Source organism: Sitophilus oryzae, unplaced genomic scaffold, assembly GCF_002938485.1.
Source record: "Sitophilus oryzae breed Bouriz unplaced genomic scaffold, Soryzae_2.0 scaffold_1245_pilon_pilon, whole genome shotgun sequence".
In the NCBI taxonomy this organism is placed as follows: domain Eukaryota; kingdom Metazoa; phylum Arthropoda; class Insecta; order Coleoptera; family Curculionidae; genus Sitophilus; species Sitophilus oryzae.
The window spans coordinates 363,221-383,507 of NW_022145888.1; positions in this window are offsets into that span (position 1 = coordinate 363,221).

Sequence of the window (20,287 nt, forward strand, 5' to 3'; positions counted from 1 at the left end):
TCAAATATCTGCGTTTTGGAAGATGATGCATTTTGATTCGTGTTATTACGTGTGTTTTGTGTCTTTTGAAGCCAAGTGGAGGAAAAATCGAGGGAAAATTAACTGTAGACACAGAGCACAGTTTATAGTTAATACTCGCTGCCCAGGCAGAAAGTCTTATACCCCAATAAAGTTACCATCAATAAAGTTGGTATACCATTCCGTCGTAGATAAGTGCATCTCGTATATGCTACAAGGATCGTACTAAACATATACTACTGGAGTAGCTGTAAAATATCGACATCACACGATAGGTAAATAACGGATTTTAGTATTGCGGAAAAATAATGTCAAAAGGTACTGGTTTAAAAAAATTAATATTAATTATTACATTATTGAATATTACTTATATTATAAATTTATTACTTATTATAAATTTGTATTTGTACATAAGTTATATTGATAAATATAATTATTATTATGCGGAAAGTTTCTTGAAGCTTAAAAGTAAGAAATAGTTCTTATATTTTTTTTGGTATGTGGTGTTTTGTTCTTGTTTGTTTTGTAATTACACATGCCGTTTTTTTTAAATAAAATAACTCGATTACATTTTTTCAGTTTTATACAGTTTATTTTTCAGAATATTTTAATCAGTTATCAATCAAATTTTAAAAATATATTAATTTCTTGCTATGCGTTCCAATTGTATCAACTTATTTCTTTGTAAAATAAAATAAACTACTTTGAAATTAAAATGACAAACACATCTATCACTGTCAAGGATCTTGTCGTTGGATAGACCAAACCATAAGTCACTATTTTATGTTGTCAATCACGTCGCAAAAATTAATACTTTTGTGACGTTTGAAAAAAAATATTTTTTTAACAATACAGTCCTAAAATGTAGATTATATTTCTCCGAGTGCAAGGAAGGCGTCAGCTCATAACTAATAAAATATTCACCCTCGCGTTTTGGTGTTTTATCAGTCGAAAAGAAGATTCCGATAATAACATGAAACTGGAAAAGCGTACATTTTTAACATGTGGCTTTCTTCCTCTTACTTTCTTACATTTACTTACATTTGGTTTCATTCTCTCTTTTCTTCTTAACCGTTAACGATTTCCTTTTGTAAACACGTCCGTATAGTTTATTAATTTAATCGTAATTAATTTTCTGTATATTATCTTGATATAAAAATAAACTGCTCTTAACACCTTACCACTATATGATTAAATAAGTTAATAGTTGATTCAGCTTTGAAAAAAAAAGAATAATCCTATCTTATCTTATTTCTTATACAGGAATTTTTAGCTTTTTGGTATTACTTTATTAAGTAACTCTTAACAGGTAGTAATTATTATTAATTAAAAAATAGTATATTATTTGATTAGGAGTAAAATGTTACTTACGTATGTTAGACGTTACAGGCGATACATAAAAAGTACATTTTTACTCCGAATAGAGACTAGAATAACATGCTATTTTTTTCAAACGTCACAAATATTTTTTTTTAAAAGTCACAAAAGTATTAATTTTTGCAACGTGATTGACAATATAAAAAAGCAATTTTTACAACCTAGGCATAAAAGTACGAAAATGTATTATTAAAATCACATCTTCTTCTTCTTCTTTCTCAGCCTGGTTCCATCCAGTCTAGGATATAGGCCTCTTCTAGGTTTTTCCATGCTCTCTTTCGCGATCTCTAGCCAATCTTATCCATTCTCTTCCCGCCACTGTTCTGATGTCATCGACCCATCTCTTTTTTGGTCGGCCCACACTTCTTGTTGTTCCCTTAGGTCTCCATAGAATGACTTTTTGAGGCCATCGGTCTGGATCCTGCCTTGCCACACGTCCGATCCATTGCCACTTCAGACTTGCCACTCTTTTAACCACATCTAGTAGTTTTGTTTTTGACGTATGTGGGTGTTCCGCATTTTTTCCCTCATGGTGACTCCTAACATTATTCTTTCCATGGCTCTTTGTGTAACTCGCAGTTGTTCTGCTGTTTTTCGGGTAATTGCCATAGTCTCTAAGCTGTACGGAAGGATAGGCACCTTTTTATCCTTGAAAATATCACTCATATTTTCAAATGCTACCCATGCCAAATGGATCCTGCTTTTGATCTCCGTATTTTGGTTCTCTTTGCCCAGCTTGATTGTATGACCTAAATATATATAATGGCCTACGTTTTCAATAACAACGTTGTCTACGGTAATATACGGTTATAGACGGTCATGGCTATTGTTGCTCATTATCTTGGTCTTCTTCAAGTTCATTTTAAGGCCAATTTTCTCGGATCGATCATTTAGCTCCTTTAGCATGGTGTTCAGTTCTTGAATGTCGGTGCTCAGCAAGACAATATCGTCTGCGAACCTAAGATGGCTAAATGACATACCTATACTTATTTTCATTCTTTTCGAGTCTTAAAACAGTATTGGTGTAACATCTTTTTATTTAATTTTTTAAAAAATAATATTGGTCCAACAATATATAGATAAAAATTTAAGCAAAACTCTTTTTTCAGTTTTTGAATCACTTCTTTTTTTCAATTTAATTAAAGTTATTATAAATGTTTCTAATGTTTTATGTCAAAAATAAATTGTTTTGTTGCTCACATTGTGTAATAAATAACTTAAATTCCAGTAGGCTATAAATTTTTATGTTGGTTGCTTCTATTATTTTCTTGTCCAACTCACAATATGGGAAGAATGATATAAATACCTGTATTAATGGAACGAAAAATAAACGTTTATGATACTTGCAAAAGGTTTAGATTCCTAAAAACTGATTAAGAGTAAAATATAATGTGCTTTTTTTATTGGACATAAAAAAGTTCCGGATATGAGATACAAAAATATAAAATTTTAGCGTTAATTTGCAATAAAATTCAGCTTCATGGGACACAGGACGTAGATTTTACCGATGGAAAAATAATGACGAAAAATCCGAGAGCCTATAAACAAAAAATAAGAGTTTTTTAAAATTTAATCTAAAATACTTAAATATATGGCTAGCTGTTAGCCAGCTACATCTTGGACAGGTTTTGTGCCACGAAATCTCCCATAAGGTTGCGCATTTTCTTATTTCTTCAATTCACGGTTTTACTTTATTAAGCAATTGTTATCAGATAGTAATTGTTAATTTGACGTAATTGTTAGTTTGACTTCATATAATCTCATTTTTCACAACGTCAACGGTTTCATATATAATCCTAGATCATAATAAAATTATATAAAGATTCTTATAGGCGAGCCTTGGTAGATCCACACGTGGATCTGCCCAGAGATTTGTTAGAATGGAAAATTAAAAATTAAACATTTTTTGTATTTAAAGCATTTTAGATTTTTCAGCGGTTCTATTGTTCTCTCCATTGTTCTTGTTGAAACAGGTTTCGCCGCATTTTAAAATTTAAGTGTATTCTATTAGTTCCCAAACTTCGAGTAAGACTGTTTTAAACGAAAAGTTTCCGTACAATTTGAATAAAGCTATTTTTTACGACTTGTTGATTATTTCGCTACAAAACTGCACCCATAAACCGGAAGTAATTCGTCAGTCCTAGCTTAAAAAGACATTTTGCCTCGAATGGCGCCGCTGACGAATTCCGAAACGAATGTGACAGTGTATGTTTTAATTTGTCCACTTTTAGCAATCGCACAACTTTTGAATTAAAACTTTTATAGTCGCGCGCCGCCGTTGTTGCCACTTTTTACTGTCGCACTTTATTGGTCGTTACTCCGGCTAAACTTTCGAACGTAATTTTCGTTTCGAATTATTGCGTCACATCCGAAATTGGGATTAGTTTACGACGTGTGACCGTTTAAAATTTAATTAAATTAAGAAGTCAGTTTATCATTCCTTTAAAATAAAGTAAGTTTAATTGTCTTTGAATATATAAGGTTATCGAGTTACCAATGCTAAAAATAGAATGTTTTGGTGTGTTGTGGTGAGCTAATATTTCATTTTGCCTTTCTTATTAATGTAGTTAATATTACTCTGCTTAGTTTCTATATTTTATTACCCAGGAAAGCAACAGATGCTGTTTAGATCGCGTTTTTGAATGTATGTCCAAAAAAGAAAACCCTTTTTTAGGGTTCCGTACCCAAAGGGTAAAAACGGGAACCCTATTACTAAGACTTGACTGTCCGTCCGTCCGTCTATCACAAAGGTCTATCTTATGAACCATTATAGCTATAGACAGTTGAAATTTTCACAGATAATGTATCTATATTGCCGCTATAAGAACAAATACTAAAAAAGAATTAAATAAATGTTTATATATAAAAAAGCACTTTCACTAAAAATTATCTTTTAAGTAAGAATTTTACATAGAATCTTTCAAGTCCTAGGTGGCCGCCTGGTTAAAGCGTTAGGACTTTATGCTGCTATGACGTTGGAGCCGTAGTAAGGCAGGTTCGAATTCTAGTCAAGGCGACTTTTTTTAATGTTTTTTTTTTTAATTTTTACATATTTTTACATATTTATTTTTACTTTTTATATATTTATTATTGATTAATACAATTTTTAGTAATGTGTTTCTTCATTTTTTTTATATTACTTATACGCGCATTCAAAATTTCAGCTAAATCGGAAAAAAAGTTTATAATAATGTAGTGTCTAATGTTGTATAGATAATGAATGATACGGAACCCTTTGTGCGCGAGTCCGACTCGCACATGACCAATTTTTTAATAGTAAATGCGTATCGCAGCCACTAAAATTATGCTTTAAGCGAATGTTTAAGAAATCACAATTGAAATTAACTAATTCTGATAAGGTTTTGAATTCAAAATTAATATATTATAGGTATATTTAAAAAATATACAAGAATTTATATTTTTTTAGTCAAAAGTAGTTTAAATTACAGCCGCACTTTAGCGCTACCGCTTTGTAGGAAACCAAGCCTTAAGCAGTCGAAAGACGGAAATAATTTCTTTAAAAAAAATTACATAATAATGTTATGTATATAAATAAATAATCAATTAATACACACTAATGTACTTAGTTCAATTAAGAATACATAATTGTCATTACTTTGTTAAAATTTAATTAGCTGTCGGCCGCGATGGAAATAATGGATGATATTCCACACTGATTTACGGATTAACTGAGATTAGTATTAAATTGCACTACCTTAAGTTCACTAATCCTAAGTTGTCGAACTTATGATTATATTTAATCAAATAAACCGCGACAGTTCTAATTACTGCATTATTTACATTATTATGATACTCCTGTACTTATACTATAATTTATTATATTATAATTTAAAAATATAATATTGAGTAATAATATTTTTAGCACAGACTCATCTGACTACACTTGTAAAGCTATTTCTTTGGTTCTGTGAAAAAATAGCCTTATTGACGCCCAGTGGTAAATCTAGATCTCTCGGGCGCCACCTCTGTTACTTATAGTGGTAGAAGTCCACGTTTGCCAGTACGGGTAGCCTTTAAACAATGGAGACTCCAGGTATGAAGGGGTGCAGGTAAAGTCAAAATAAAACAATCAGTTTAAATTAAAATAATATAAACAATCTTTATTAAACTCAAATTGGTTGAGAAGCAGCCGTAAAGTCTTGGCTCAGGGGTTTCGCGCAAAATGGCGCGGAGTAAGATTCTACGCAAGCGCGAGACTTTCTATTTTCTAACAAAGGCCGCATGCGCGGCCATGAAATGAAGGCGATGGATCGATGGATCGATGGCTCACCCTAGTATTTGCGGTCAGAGAATGCACTGCGCATGTGTTAACTTTAGAAAGTTAGGATGACTTTCGAAAGACCTCTGGTCCCAACACAGCGCTTCAGTCAGATACGCAGTGTCTTGTTACTTTGTTAAAAGAAAATCGGGCACCGCATGCGCACCGGGACGAAGACGCCAGGCGGCCTCCTGACGTCGGTCGGGTAGCGCAGGCGTGGCAAGATCGCGAAATCAAAAAGTTACTAGTTAAACCCTATCTTAACTCGGAGAAGAAACTTGTCTTTCGTTTGTTCACTAGCCCACAATCCAACCGTACGTGAAAACAGCACCCCACGGTCAAAATTGTTGGTTTTTCACGCTTTCCCTTCAATCACGGATGGATTAGGCACAGGAAACGTCTCCCGACAGTACTTGTGAAAATACTAACCAGAGGACGCTACCTACTGCTCTTCATAGTCAGCCACCTTCTGAAAGACAGAGAACGGCCTTTCTCAATTTAATGTAAAGCCGCTCACCGCTTTTTCGAAGGCGTTGGATAGGTCACACGTTCGCGTGATTGAACGAAGAAAACTAAAAGGAAAGTTTTCAAACGACAAGATTCACTTGATGAACAACGTGGCGTAGCACTACACTAGAACAGACACTGCGCAAGACAGGATGGCAGGATTTTACGAAAGGTGCGGGGAGTGGTCGGGTGAGCACTTTCTAGAAAGCGAGGCTTTCTGTCGAGTGTTTACCTTCGGAGGAGCAGAGTTCAGCTGTCGTCTAATCGCCAACCCAGGTACCAAGCAACTGTCGACTTTTGAATTTCTAACGGTAGTGCTCACTTGTGTCTAGCCCTAGCAGGCAACTATTAAGCCCGACCAATCACGTTAGAATTTTTGACAAACACAAATGAATTAACACCCTTCAAATAACCACGCTAACCAACCTGATTGGTCAAGCTTAATAGTTGACTGCTAGGGCTAGACACTTCTGTACTGCTCTCGCTTACAGGAGTGGGGAAAGCAGAACATAGTAGGGATTACGGCGCGCGCCGTATCCCTGCGAGTATCGATCGATACAAACCAAGACTCTACTACTTGCTGTTAACAAAATAATATTTTATAAATAATTTGATAATTAAAAGCTAATTAATTCAATCATAAGAAATTACTTTTCACAAAAATCAAGTAACATCGTTATACACTTACTACAGTTTGTGTTAACAGATTTTTTTTTAAATCTTAAACTTTATTTAAAACCTCAAAATTAACGGTTTCAATTAGCATAAATGTTTTTTCCTCTAATTTCAATGTCAGCATTCAGAACGTTAAAATTAGTGGTAGTGCATTACAGTTACTAAAAATTAACAAACTTTTAACTACATATTTCCACTAATTATAATTGAAAATGTTATTTTGGCCTTTGATTATCATCTGTCAAAAGAAATTGTGGTTAGAAATAAACAGTTTACTGTTTTAAAAGCTAATTATTAGCTTTTTGTCACTAGCACAAGCTGCTGCTAGAATATTCTATCAATTTTAATTGGATTTTAACTAACGAAACAAAAATTTAAAAGAATTACGTACATTAAATATTCAAAAACTTGTATATTACAAATATAAAAATATGTTATTTAAAAATGTCAAAGCCTGTCTGTCATTATTTTAAAATAAATGTTTGATTTAGTTACAAACAGCAAAGTGGACAAAGTAAAACAAAATATAAAAAATCAGACAGGCTACGTTTATAAACTGTTTTCGATTGTACTTTTAAAGTTAAAATACGACAAATTTGCCGTCAAGCGAATTAACAGGACTTCATGTCACCGAATCCTCTGTCAGGCGAGACCCGTTTCTGCCGACCTTTTGTTGTTGCGTTTCGGCTAAAATTGGCCTTGTTTAATCCCGTTAATATAGCCTGTCAATCATAAAAGCGGTTATGGCAGAATTAAAATGAAAGGAATTTGCCATTGGGTATTCAAAACCGTACGCACTTGTACGACAACGTTGATGTTGTGCGGGCACATTGATTGACTTCGATTTCGCGACATAATTTTATTAACTTTCCTTCTTAATTAAATTAACATATACTACTTCTTCGATTAGGGTAAAGTATCGGCTCCATATATCTTACCACTTCAATATATGGTTTATAAGTGCAAAAGCGAGCAATTGGTAATATATTTAGTAAATCCAATATGACTTCTAGAGTCATACCTAAGATCTTGTACGAGTAGCACGGGTGCATGTAGAAGAAATACATATCAAAGACTATTTGAATATGCGCTCTAAGATATTGATGAGTTATAGAAAGTGATAAAAAATGTATATACCTATGTGGCGGATTCATTTCTCCAAAAAATCATATATGGGTATTTCGCCACTGCAAGAAAATCTACAAAATAAAATAGTTATTTTTTGTAAACACATCTGCGTTAATCCCAAACAGAAACTACTTGTGAGAAGTTACGTTTGCAGATATACAAATTTTCCTAACGAACAAAAAAAAACAAAAAAACAACAAAAAAATGTTTGTTTTTTATTTATGTTATGTTTTAAAGAACATAACATAAATAAACATAACATACGTAAAAATTAAAACTAATCATACAGAAAGTTTGGGGCCTTTTTGGATTTACCTTATAAATAATATAAATAATTTAAATTCTATTTTATAATTAAACAACCTTATTTATTACTAAGTTAAGTTTATAATGTTCTTTTAAGTTAAATAGTGTTTTGTTGTTAGTATATTAACAATAACTCTTATAATAACACAGGAAATAATACAAATAAAATATATTTTTCATAACTTTTCTGAATAGGATTAACATTTCTTTAAAATTTTACAATAAAATAGTATAATATTGAATGTGGTCTGGAAAGCGTGTGTATTGGTTCAAATTTTCTTGACCATAGAGAGGATACGTTGGCCGGTGAACGTTACTTCCGTTTGTTAGAGAACGGTTTTCAAGACATGTTAGAAAAGTTAAATTTAGATACTCGCGCATTATTAGAGTGGTTCCAACATGACTTTCATTATGACACACCACCCCTCCCCCCACAGTAAAAGAAATATTAAAAATTATTTATATCATAATTATGTAGACTAAGGGATAGAAAGAGGTGGACCAATTGCATGGACCTCCTCGATCACCTGACCTATCCATTTTAGATTTTTTATGCGGTATGTTTAACAAAAAGGTTTACAAAAGAACTTATTAATTAAGAGAGGCACTAGAAGAGCCGGTACAGGAGAAGTTTAATTAAGTCGACCGATCGTTCTCTGAGAATAGCTAGAAAGTCAGTTTTAAAAAGATGCATTTATGTACTCAAAACAATGGCGGATTTTTTGAACATTTTCTAAAATAACTTAAAGTGTATGGGTGATATTATTTTTTAAGCTTTAGTGTGTGTAATGTAAATTGTAAATATCCGTTTAATAATATATTTTGTCCTTTTAAAAGTTATAACTCATAACAAAATAAGAACACCATGGCAACTAAGTGAAATTAAACAAGAAAGATAAGAATTGGCTATAACTCAGTAATTTTTTGTACTGAAAGCTTAAAATATGGCGCTTTTTACGAAGTCTTGGCCAACTATGGTTTCCATTTAAAAAACATATGTTTGTGTCATATGTCAAAAATAACAGACTTTAGAAAAAATCGGAGAAAACAAACTAATTGGGAATGTGATTATCTACAACGTTTATCTGAAAACTTTTTGTCTAAAATAGATTATAATGGAATTAGGGACAAGTTTTAAAATAACCAAAAATTTTTTTTCGAAATATCTAGAAAGCCATGAACTTTTTCAAAAATACGAAATGCGCATATACATGAACAAACAAACAAACAACGCTTTAGTGTACAAAAAGCCAAAACAGCTTCATCGACAAAGCATGACCCCACAAAAGTACAATTCTTTCCCAATTTAACCGACTCTCGATCTCCAGTAGTTTCCGAGATACCCATAGAGAGCATCGTAGGAAACTCACCCTGTATAAACTTTAATTACTTACAAAGTGATATTATACTAATCCCAAATACAAAACTCTTCAATTTTCATTTGTTTCCATTAGTCTTATCCCTTATATCCCTATCAATCAACGCTCCCGTGGCAGCGAAAGGACTCGTGCAATGTCGCGACGCCAGATTTCCTACGGTTGCTGCAACAAGCGTGCGACGTTTGCATTCGCTATACTTGTGCTTCTCTCGTCTTAACCGAAATTTATTGCCACGTCGTTTATCATTCCTAGAGCGTCACAAGCACGACGCCAAATTGATATACATAGTTTAGACAAACTATTCGGGGCCCGCTGAACGTCGACGTGACGTGTTCGCGGTGGTTTGCTTGTTTCCGTGTAGACTTTTAGCCGTGACAAATTTTGATGCTATATGTGTGATATTACAATATTAAACGTTACTTTAAACTACCGTGTGTTGCATCGCCGACCTGGACAGAAAATCACATACAATTTTTAAAAATGATGAACCCATTTTATTTTACAGGAAAAATGATTTGAAACTTTTTAAAGAACACCTTAAAATGAAGCAAATTGTTCATTTTAAATTTTTTATACGAATTCGTTCTTGAGTGGCGAAAATTTAAAATAATGCGGTCCTGGTCAAACAAACACAACAATCACAAGTTATGTCACAATATGACAATTATGACTTTCTTCTACATAGATCTGTCAAAAATATTCTCAGTTATATTCTTTATGAAAACTTACAAAAAGTACACACTAAACATACGAGATTTTTTTAAAAATACAATATATTTCGTAGGTAAGTAAACAGAGTGCTTCAAAAGAAAATTTATTTGTTAAACCCTAAACAATTCGCAAAATTAAATACTTGTTAATAACTAAAAAATGGATAAAATTTGCCCTACGTTCTTCACCCCCATCCAATAACTCTTGGTATTCGGAATATTTAAATGATTTAAAATTATGTTTCTTAAAATTCGCCAAGTGGTACGATGTTTTTCGACTATTTCTCCAAAGTATTCTGGTAATTACTTGGTTTTCATATTTCACATGTAACAGAATTTTTAATTCATTTTCATTTGTTATTTCTCGATGATAATCATCAATATTAATCTTTATTTGGTGGAATTATTCTCTTACATTAATAGTATTCAATAACTTGTCTGGTATATTACAAAAATGTACAGAAAATAAATCCTTTACAGCCTGTAGACTTTTTCCTCCATAATAACACTAAACTATTCTTTTAAAATTAATTTTGACCCAAGCCCAGAAGCTAAAAATATTATAAAAAACAATCAAAGTAGTTCAAACATATTTGTCAACGACGTTGACACAATAGAACTCAATGGAGAAGAATTGTAAACTCAGTTAACAGCGACAACCAAAAAGTAAAGAGGCAACGTCGCATTAAGATTTTTGAATGTCCGGAGTGCGCTAGGCAGATAACATTACGCATCGGGCTTTTCTGTTACAGAAAAGCTCATGAAAGAAAACGCCTTGCGTGACCATCTTCTGATGCGTGTCGAATACTCGTCAGCGAGTAATGTAAAGTAGTTCAAACATATTTGTCAAACGAACAATGTCAAGTAACAAAACAATGATGCCGATAATGCTAACATGGTTAACAAAATGCGCGTCCAGTGCAATGGAATGGAAGTGTTTTGGTGCATTGTGGTGATTTAGTGTTTTATTTGGCTACCAAATTGGAAAACTGAACTTAATGCAAATAAATGTCCATTATGGGCACTTAATAATTCTTTTAGTGATCCTGGACCAGATAATATTATTTTATGAAAATAAAATATATTTTTCCACAAAATCTATTTTTCAAAACGCATTATTACCCATTTACTTTTGGTCATATGTATTAAAACTTGATGTTTGACCCGGAGTTTTATATTTCTTTATATGGTAGAAAGTAATCAAATAGTTTGTGCATCGATTTCGGGGTTACTGACTTTATGTCAGTGCTTACATATAAAAAAAAACAATTATAAAATGGTGGAATATAATATGTAGGATTGCATGTCAAATATAACATAGTAAAACAATTTAAAAAAAAAATAAAAGGTTTCTTATTACTTTTACGTGCCATTTTTATTTACTAAATAAAAAATGCATAAAATAAAATATTTACACTAGAGTGATTTTTATATTTAATTTTTCATTGTTATTTTATAACGCAGTTTTAAATTTACGTTTTTATAAAGGTTAAATAAATGAAAAGTTTTGAAACAAAACATTTTTGCTGAAAAACTCTCTGGTATTTACCTGAACGGGGGGAGCTGCATGAAATATAAATATTTTTCAGATTTTTTAAAGTACCGAAACTACTATATTATTCGCAACCATATTCGTATTAATAACTAATAATATATCGATATACGCTTTGTATTTTTAGAATTATAGATATATTTGGCATTGTACTGATGACTTCTTCAATATTTAAACGCCTCCTATCAACATTTTATTCCTTCCAAAATATAAAATTTGCCATATTTAACACCAATTTTGACGACCAAGAAAGCAAAATCACACTAAATAAAAAAAATATATATTACGGAATTTATGCGTATTCGAGTGCGTCTTTATTGTTATTTTTTTATGAGGGGAAAGAATTTCGTTTTTGTATCAATTCGGAGATCGGTCTATAGACATAGTAAATACAAATGCACATACATATCATATACATACCGGGTGTTGCATCGTCGAGCGGGACATAGGAAATCCCATGTAAATGTTTAATGGGGTCAATTATTGGCTTCCCTAATTATTTTAGAGAATAATTCTATTTAGGTTTCTTGAAGAGCACTAAAACGCACATTCAAAAGAATAACTTTAGATATTTTTGATTAGCCCGTTTACGAGTTATCGCCGATTTCTTTTTAAATATTTCTCCTTTCTTATGGCCCTGTATTTACTCATGAGCACCAGTCAAGGTAAAAGATAACTGTCAAATGAAGTTGTCATTTCAGAAATTTATCTATTTAGTGCTTTATTATTATTATTAAAAACTCATACCTACATCGAAAATATTAGCCATGAATTACACTACCGAAGAAAAAGTATTGATGATTAAATGGTATTATCAAGAAAATAGTTATCAAAAGATGTCGGACATGTTTGCTGCTCTGTATCCGAATAGACCGATACCTGGAAAATCTACAATCGCAAGGAATATCCAGAGATTTGAGACAAAAGGTACCCTAATAAATAACTGCAGATGTGAAGCAAGGCAGGAACAAAGAGAAGATGCAAGAAATGATACCGACTTGGAAGTTTTATTGTGCGTGGAAGAGAACGATGGAAAGATCAGCACAAGGAAACTTGAGGATGAAATAGGAATAGATCACACTACAGCGTTTCGAATTTTGAAACGACATAAATACTATTCCTTCAAATATGAAAAGCACCAAGAGCTACGAGATGGGGACGAAATACGGCGGCAGGCGTTTTGTTTTGATATGATGGAAAGAGCAAACACGGATAGGGAATTTTAAAAAAAACATATGTTTCACTGACGAATGCACGTTTACCTTAAATAATGAACCTAATGTTCAAATTTATCGATATTGGGACAAAGAAAACCAACACAGGTTTGTCGAAACAAGGACGCAATATCCACAGAAAGTAAATCTTTGGGCAGGGATATTCGGACACAATATTATCGGGCCATTATTTCTTGCGCGGAATTTAAATGCAGAATATTATTTGGAACTACTCGAAAATCATATTTTACCTGCTTTACATGATGCGGCTAGGAAAAATCAGGAAGTTTAGTACCAAATGGATGGCTGCCCGGCACATAGTACCCTGGCTGTTCGTGAATATTTAGACAATAGTTTTAACGGAAAAGTTATTGGCCTAAATCATAAAGTAAATTGGCCAGCAAGGTCTCCTGATATTCCGCCAAATGATTTCTTTCTCTGGGACCATTTAAAAAACAGGATATACAAGGATAAAAAATACCCAAATCTAGACAAGTTAAAAAATGCTATTTCTGCCGAATGCAATAGAATTTCAGTTTACCAATTAGCGAAGAAGAGAATTTTATGATCGCCTGGGTTATTGTCTAGCAGTCGATGGAGGAATATTTGAACATCTTCTCAAATCCTAAAGTTCTAACTATTTAATAGTACTTAAATTAATAAGTTATTGAATATTGTAATAATGCTATAATTAACCTTATAATTGATTACTTTATTTTACTTTAATTCATATTAATTTGTATTTATAAATACTTATATAATCTTTAAGATTTCCGATGCAGGAATGAGTTTTCAATAATAATAAAACACTAAATAGGTAAATTTCTGAAATGACAACTTCATTTTACAGTTATCTTTTACCTTGACTGGTACTAATAAGTAAATACAGAGCCATAAGAAAGGAGAAATATATAAAAAGAAATCGGCGATAACTCGTAAACGAGCTAATCAAAAATATCTAAAGTTATTCTTTTGAATGTGGGTTTTAGAGCTCTTCAATAAACCTAAATATTATTATTAATTATTCTCTAAAATAATTAGGGAAGCCAATAATTGACCCCATTAAAATTTACATGGGATTTCCTATGTCCCGTCCGACGATGCAACACCCGGTATATGTAATCCCTAATTCGCTTTGATTAGTCTAATTTCATGGTGTAACGCCAAAAATTTAATCCTAAATTGTAACTGCAATCCCATAGTAACAATAACGACAATAACTAAATCAAAAGGTGTAAACAATAACAGGAATACAAATCGGGCAAAGAAGCGCTATTCAGAAGCTCAGATGCATCATTGTCTTCTTAATTCTAACAGACGTATCCCCTCGAGGCAGACTGTTTCCCTTCCAGAAACGTTCAATTATCATCTGCTCGGTGCACATCTTTAACGGTAATTGACAGGTTAACGAAACTCCGCGATAAATTCGTAAGTTTACAGTGTAACTTTTGTCACGTAGATAAACTCGGTAACGACGCTTCAGCCTGTCTCAGTTTTATGGCGTAATACGACGACTAACTTTCCGAAGATTATTTAATCAGCGGATTTACACAAAGTTGGCACTCGGGTGACAATGTGTTGGTTTGCGTTAGTGCGTGCATACGGAACTACTTGGTAATGAATGCTTAATTAGAACGAATTTAGGTTTGCTTATTAGTTTTTCAATAAATTGTTTGTCTTTGTCGTCTACGAACACTGGATAACAAATTTTATATTAGGATAACTGTTCTGGCGGCTCTATATAACTGTTCTGGCGGCCTTTTATAGGTTATAATCCATGATGTTAAACTATTTAAACGATCGTCTAATTATTCCTTATTTTGAATGGATTTATATCAAACCATGTTATCATTATAAGGAAAAAATTAATCGGCAAGCCCTCAACAAACTCGCAACCATATACACCAATGTACACTATTGTAGACATTTACACTCACACTGTTGGATACCTTCGTAGCTGTGCTAGACGAAGCCCACAATCCTGGGCGACTTTAGTTCTGGGCTGCAAATTCGGGTCTTAGGCTTCCGTTTGCTCCTTTTGTTTTTTCATCATCTTTTGTTTTCATCTACTAGGTTACAGACGGTGCCTCGTGCATCGTTTGCTTCCCGGTTTATATTTTTTGGGATCGTTGTCATCGCTTGTTGATTCCTTACCGTACTGATGATGCTGGAAGGCAGTTACACTGGTGTACACTGATGTAGGTGTGGTTGTTGTGTGTGAGTTTGAATGTCTACAATAGTGTACATTGGTGTATACGGTTGCGAGTTTGTTGAGGGCTTGCCGATTAATTTTTTCCTTCTGTTTTTATATATTCCCCTCACTCTTTCAATTTTTATTTTGTTTTGACTTCGGCTAAGGGTATTGCGGCGGGTTGCTGTTGGCTACGTCCGCAGCTGTGCTAGACGAAGCCCACAATCCTGCGCGACTTTAGTTCTGGGCTGCAAATTGGGGTTTTAGGCTCCCGTTTGCTCCTTTTGTTTTTTCATCATCTTTTTTTTTCATCCACTAGGTTGCAGACGGTGCCCCGTGCATCGTTTGCTGCCTGGTTTATATTTTTGGGATCGTTGTCATCGCTTGCTGATTCCTTACCGTACTGATGATGCTGGAAGGCAGTTACACTGGTGTACACTGATGTAAGTGTGGTTGTTGTGTGTGAGTTTGAATGTCTACAATAGTGTACATTGGTGTATACGGTTGCGAGTTTGTTGAGGGCTTGCCGATTAATTGTTTCCTTCTGTTTTTATATATTTCCCTCACTATTTCAATTTTTATTTTGTTTTGACTTCGGCTAAGGGTATTGCGGCGGGTTGCTGTTGGCTACGTCCGCAGCTCTGCTAGACGAAGCCCACAATCCTGCGCGACTATAGTTCTGGGCTGCAAATTGGGGTCTTAGGCTCCCGTTGGCTCCTTTTGTTTTTTCATCATCATTAACAAAATATCATCGGGACAACAGCTATTTTAGAAACGTCTAGGTTTACTTATTTCACTGAGATTTCTGAAAAAAAAAGTCCTTTGCCTCGGGTACAGATACCGCCATTTTTTGGAAGTAGCTCTAAACGAGACAAAATTGAATGAGACAAAAGGAAACGCCAAAAAAATCCCTCCACACCCACCTCACGAGTAGTTTTCAAGCTTTTAAGAATCGAAAATAGGTCGAGACAAACCGAAGTGGGTTAAGACAACTGGAAATAAACCGAAATGCGACAAAGTTGGGCGACGAAACGCCGCCTTGACCTGCTTCGAAGAGTTCTCGGCATAGTGTAGTAGGCGTGTTTTAGTAAGAAGTTTTCAAAGTAAAACAATTTGGAAAAAATTCAACTATATTTTCATATTTTTGTGTTTCTCTAAAAAAAGTATGGAAATTTAGAAAAGTATATTCGGGATTAACCATTTCAGACAAGCAAGTCTTTTTCTGAAGAATGCATTTTTCTCAAAAAGTTAATAATAAAAAGTTCATTCTGTTTTAAAATGAAGTCATTCAAAACAGTCAACATTTAAAGTCTACAGAATCAAACAAAGCTGGAACCAAAACAATAAAATTACATTCGTGTAACTTCGTGTTGACTAGATAGTCAGTTACCGGTAGCGGCTAGACCATTGATTTTTAATATTCATTAGTTTTGATTCATGTATAAATAATTCATATATATTTAATGAAACCGAATTTTCTTTCTTTTAATGATTTAACTTAAATTGAATATTTGAAGTTAACGGTACTCCTTAATAGCAAAATGTGCATAATAAGTTTAAACATAAATGTAAAAATAAAATGAAATAAGAGAATCCATAGATAATAATTTTTAATTATTTGTAATCACGAATAACAATTAACTTTCGGACTACTGAATCGTTATTTCCATAAAGAAAATTAATAAATATTTAAAATTCCAAAATCTATTAAAATTAACTACAAAATCCAGAGCTGTATCGTTAATTGAACGATTCAATAAGAGAAATTCAAATATATAAAATTATATTAGCAAATTATGAAAGCTATATAATATGTAGCCTTATCTCTTCGTTCCGAAATTTTATTTAAAATAAAATAACATAAAGTTATTTAAAACAAATTAATAATATTTATATTAGGTCGAATTTATTTGTAAATGCTTATACAATATTGCATTTATTTGGATTTAGTAAAATTCATTTACGAAAAATTGAAATATTTACGATATTTTAAATTTTATTTGCTGCTACCATAGATAATTTTATATTGATCATAGGCGTATTTGCGTTTAAATACCGAACAAAAAATGTTCCATTATGTTTGGATTTTGTTAATAAACGTCCAATTTTAAGCTCTGAAATTTGAATACTGTATCATTTTGGAACAAGCGAGTGCAGTTCTCAAAACGGTGTAGCAATCTTTTCAAGACAAATATATATTTGATCAATTTAAGCAAATCTGATCAAGAATTCCATATTCTACATTTAAAAAAATATATACTTTACTATATACAAACGGCTCAACAAAACCATACTCAAATTAAAATTATCCCCCAGTATATTTTTTCGGTGTTCACTGGGGAATTTATATATCTTCAAAATATTATTAAGGTTGCCTACCCGTCCGACAAAGATTTTCCTAGATATTTTAATTTTTGTGATTGTGTGTGGGTAAATCTTTATTATTTGAAAAAATCTAGGGTGGCTGTGTGATATACCTTTTGTTAATTTAACAAAAATTAACCAAAAGAAAATAACATATTTCAGTTATTACAGAATTAAAACTGGATATAAACCTATAATTATGTGACAAAAATTAGTTAGATAAAATCACATGCTCAAAATGCTTCCTTTCCTGTTAACTGCATAAAATGATTGTTTTTCCCAAAAATATTTTTCATTTTAAAAGGCATATGTGGAGTTCTACCTCGAAAAGCCGCTACAACAATTTCTCTTATGTTATCGACAATAGTTGGTCGAGTTTTGTAAACAACAAGTTTTGTAAACATAACATATCCCCATTAAAAAAACAGAATTGAGAAAATCATAAGAACAGAAGGAAAAAATTAGTCGGCAAGCCCTCAACTTTTGTTTTGACTTCGGCTAAAAATTTAAATAAAATTGCGGTGGGTTGCTCTTGGCTACCTCTACAGCTGTGCTAGACAAAGCCCACAATCCTGGGCGACTTTAGTTCTAGGATGCAAATTGGGGCCTTAGGCTCCCGTTTGCTCCTCTTGTTTTTCATCACCTTTTTTGTTCATCTACTAGGTTGCAGACGGTGCCTCGTGCATCGTTTGCTTCCTGGTTAGGTTTGGTTGATTTAAAGGACAACAGTTAACTACATATTGGGCTATATCGGGTAAATTCCAATTTAGGTAGCTTTTATTGTAATTTAAAAATTCTTCTTTATTTCTAGAAAATGTTAAATATGTAAAAAGCCTTACATTTTAGTTATACAGGGTGCCCCATCGAAAACGTTCCGCAAGGCATAACGGCCAGGGTAATTTTTTTTTAGAAAATTCAAAAACACGTCAATTTTGTGTGTGATTGCCCCCAAAAATGATTGCAAAATCTTCAACCCTCTAAGCGGGGGTGTCATCCCTTAATTTTTTTCAAATGGGAAGGGGGGTCAAGTGGTACCGCAATGAAAAGAGCTTTCTATTCTCTATACATTCCCGCTTCGTTTTTGAAAATCGGTCGAGTCATTGAGAAAATATGAAGGATTGAAATTTGAAAATTTTATTTAAACATTTATCAGAGTAATAATAAGGATAAATTCCTTCGACCAATTTGCAGTTTTTTCTTATTATTTCTAGATGTTTCCGCATTTTTTCCCTTGCTAGAAGGTTGAACGATCAGGTGCGGTAGTTGCTAGATATCTGTTCTGTGACTTGAAGCTGATAGCTGTTCTTGATAGCTGTTCTGTGACTGCGTTGAAGCGGTTGAAGTTCTTTTCAGTATCGTTAAACTTTTTAACAATTATGGTGTACTCACTTGCAGAAAGAGTGGAAATAATCGAACTTTATTTTAAAAATAATGAATGTGGCAATCGGGCTGCGCAGATATTCAATGAACGCCATCCTGACAAACATGTTTATGGCAAAATTGTTCGCGAGTTAGTAGCAAAATTTCGCGAAACTGGTTCCGTTATGAATAAAAAGAGGCAGAGGGAAAATCCTGTAGTAAATGAAGCTATGGAGGTATTCGTATTGGGCGAAGTTGCCATGGATAGTACGCTGAGTACAAGAAAATTAGCCAATGAGACCGGCGTGAATCGTACAAGTGTCCAAAGGATATTAAAAAAACACAAGTTCCAGCCGTACAAAATTCAGTTGGTACAAGAACTCAACGAAGACGATTTTGATCGTCGTTTGCAATTTTGTGAAACTATGAGTGAACGACTGGCCAATGATAACAATTTCCTATTTAATGTGTGTTTTTCGGATGAGTGTACTTTCTTTTTGAACTGTGTAGTTAATCGGCACAACTGTCGATACTGGGCTCAGGACAACCCCAGGGTTTTTCACGAGGTGCACACCCAAAACCCTCAGAAATTGAACGTGTGGACTGGTATTTTTGGAAATTCTATTGTGGGTCCTTTTTTCTTCCTGGAAATCTAACAGGTGATATGTACTTGGATTTACTGGAAAATACCATCGACCCAGCCCTAACTGACATCATAGAGAACAATCCTGGATACGTTGAAGCGGAACTAACATTTCAACAAGACAGTGCGCCTCCACATTACTCTCAAAATGTGCGTAATTATTTAAACAATAACTTTCCCGGTCGGTGGATAGGACGAAGGGGTGCAGTTAAGTGGCCTCCCCGGTCACCCGACTTGACTCCTTTAGACTTTTTTCTATGGGGACACATAAAAAGTAAAGTGTATAGCACTCCACCCGCCTCATTAGAAGACCTGCGAAGACGAATTATTGATGTTTGTCGCGAAGTGCCCCGCAAGTTCTTCAGAATGTTCGAGAATGGTTTGAAAATGATTTGTATTACTGTATGGAGGTTGGCGGGCAACATTTTCAGCATTTGCTTCATTAATTAGGTAAGTTTTTTTTAATTAATTCAATTTATGCGTTTTTTTGCAAAAAATACTTTTCAAATTTCAATCCTTCATATTTTCAAAATGACTCGACCGATTTTTAAAAACAAAGCGGGGAAATATAGAGAATAGAAAGCC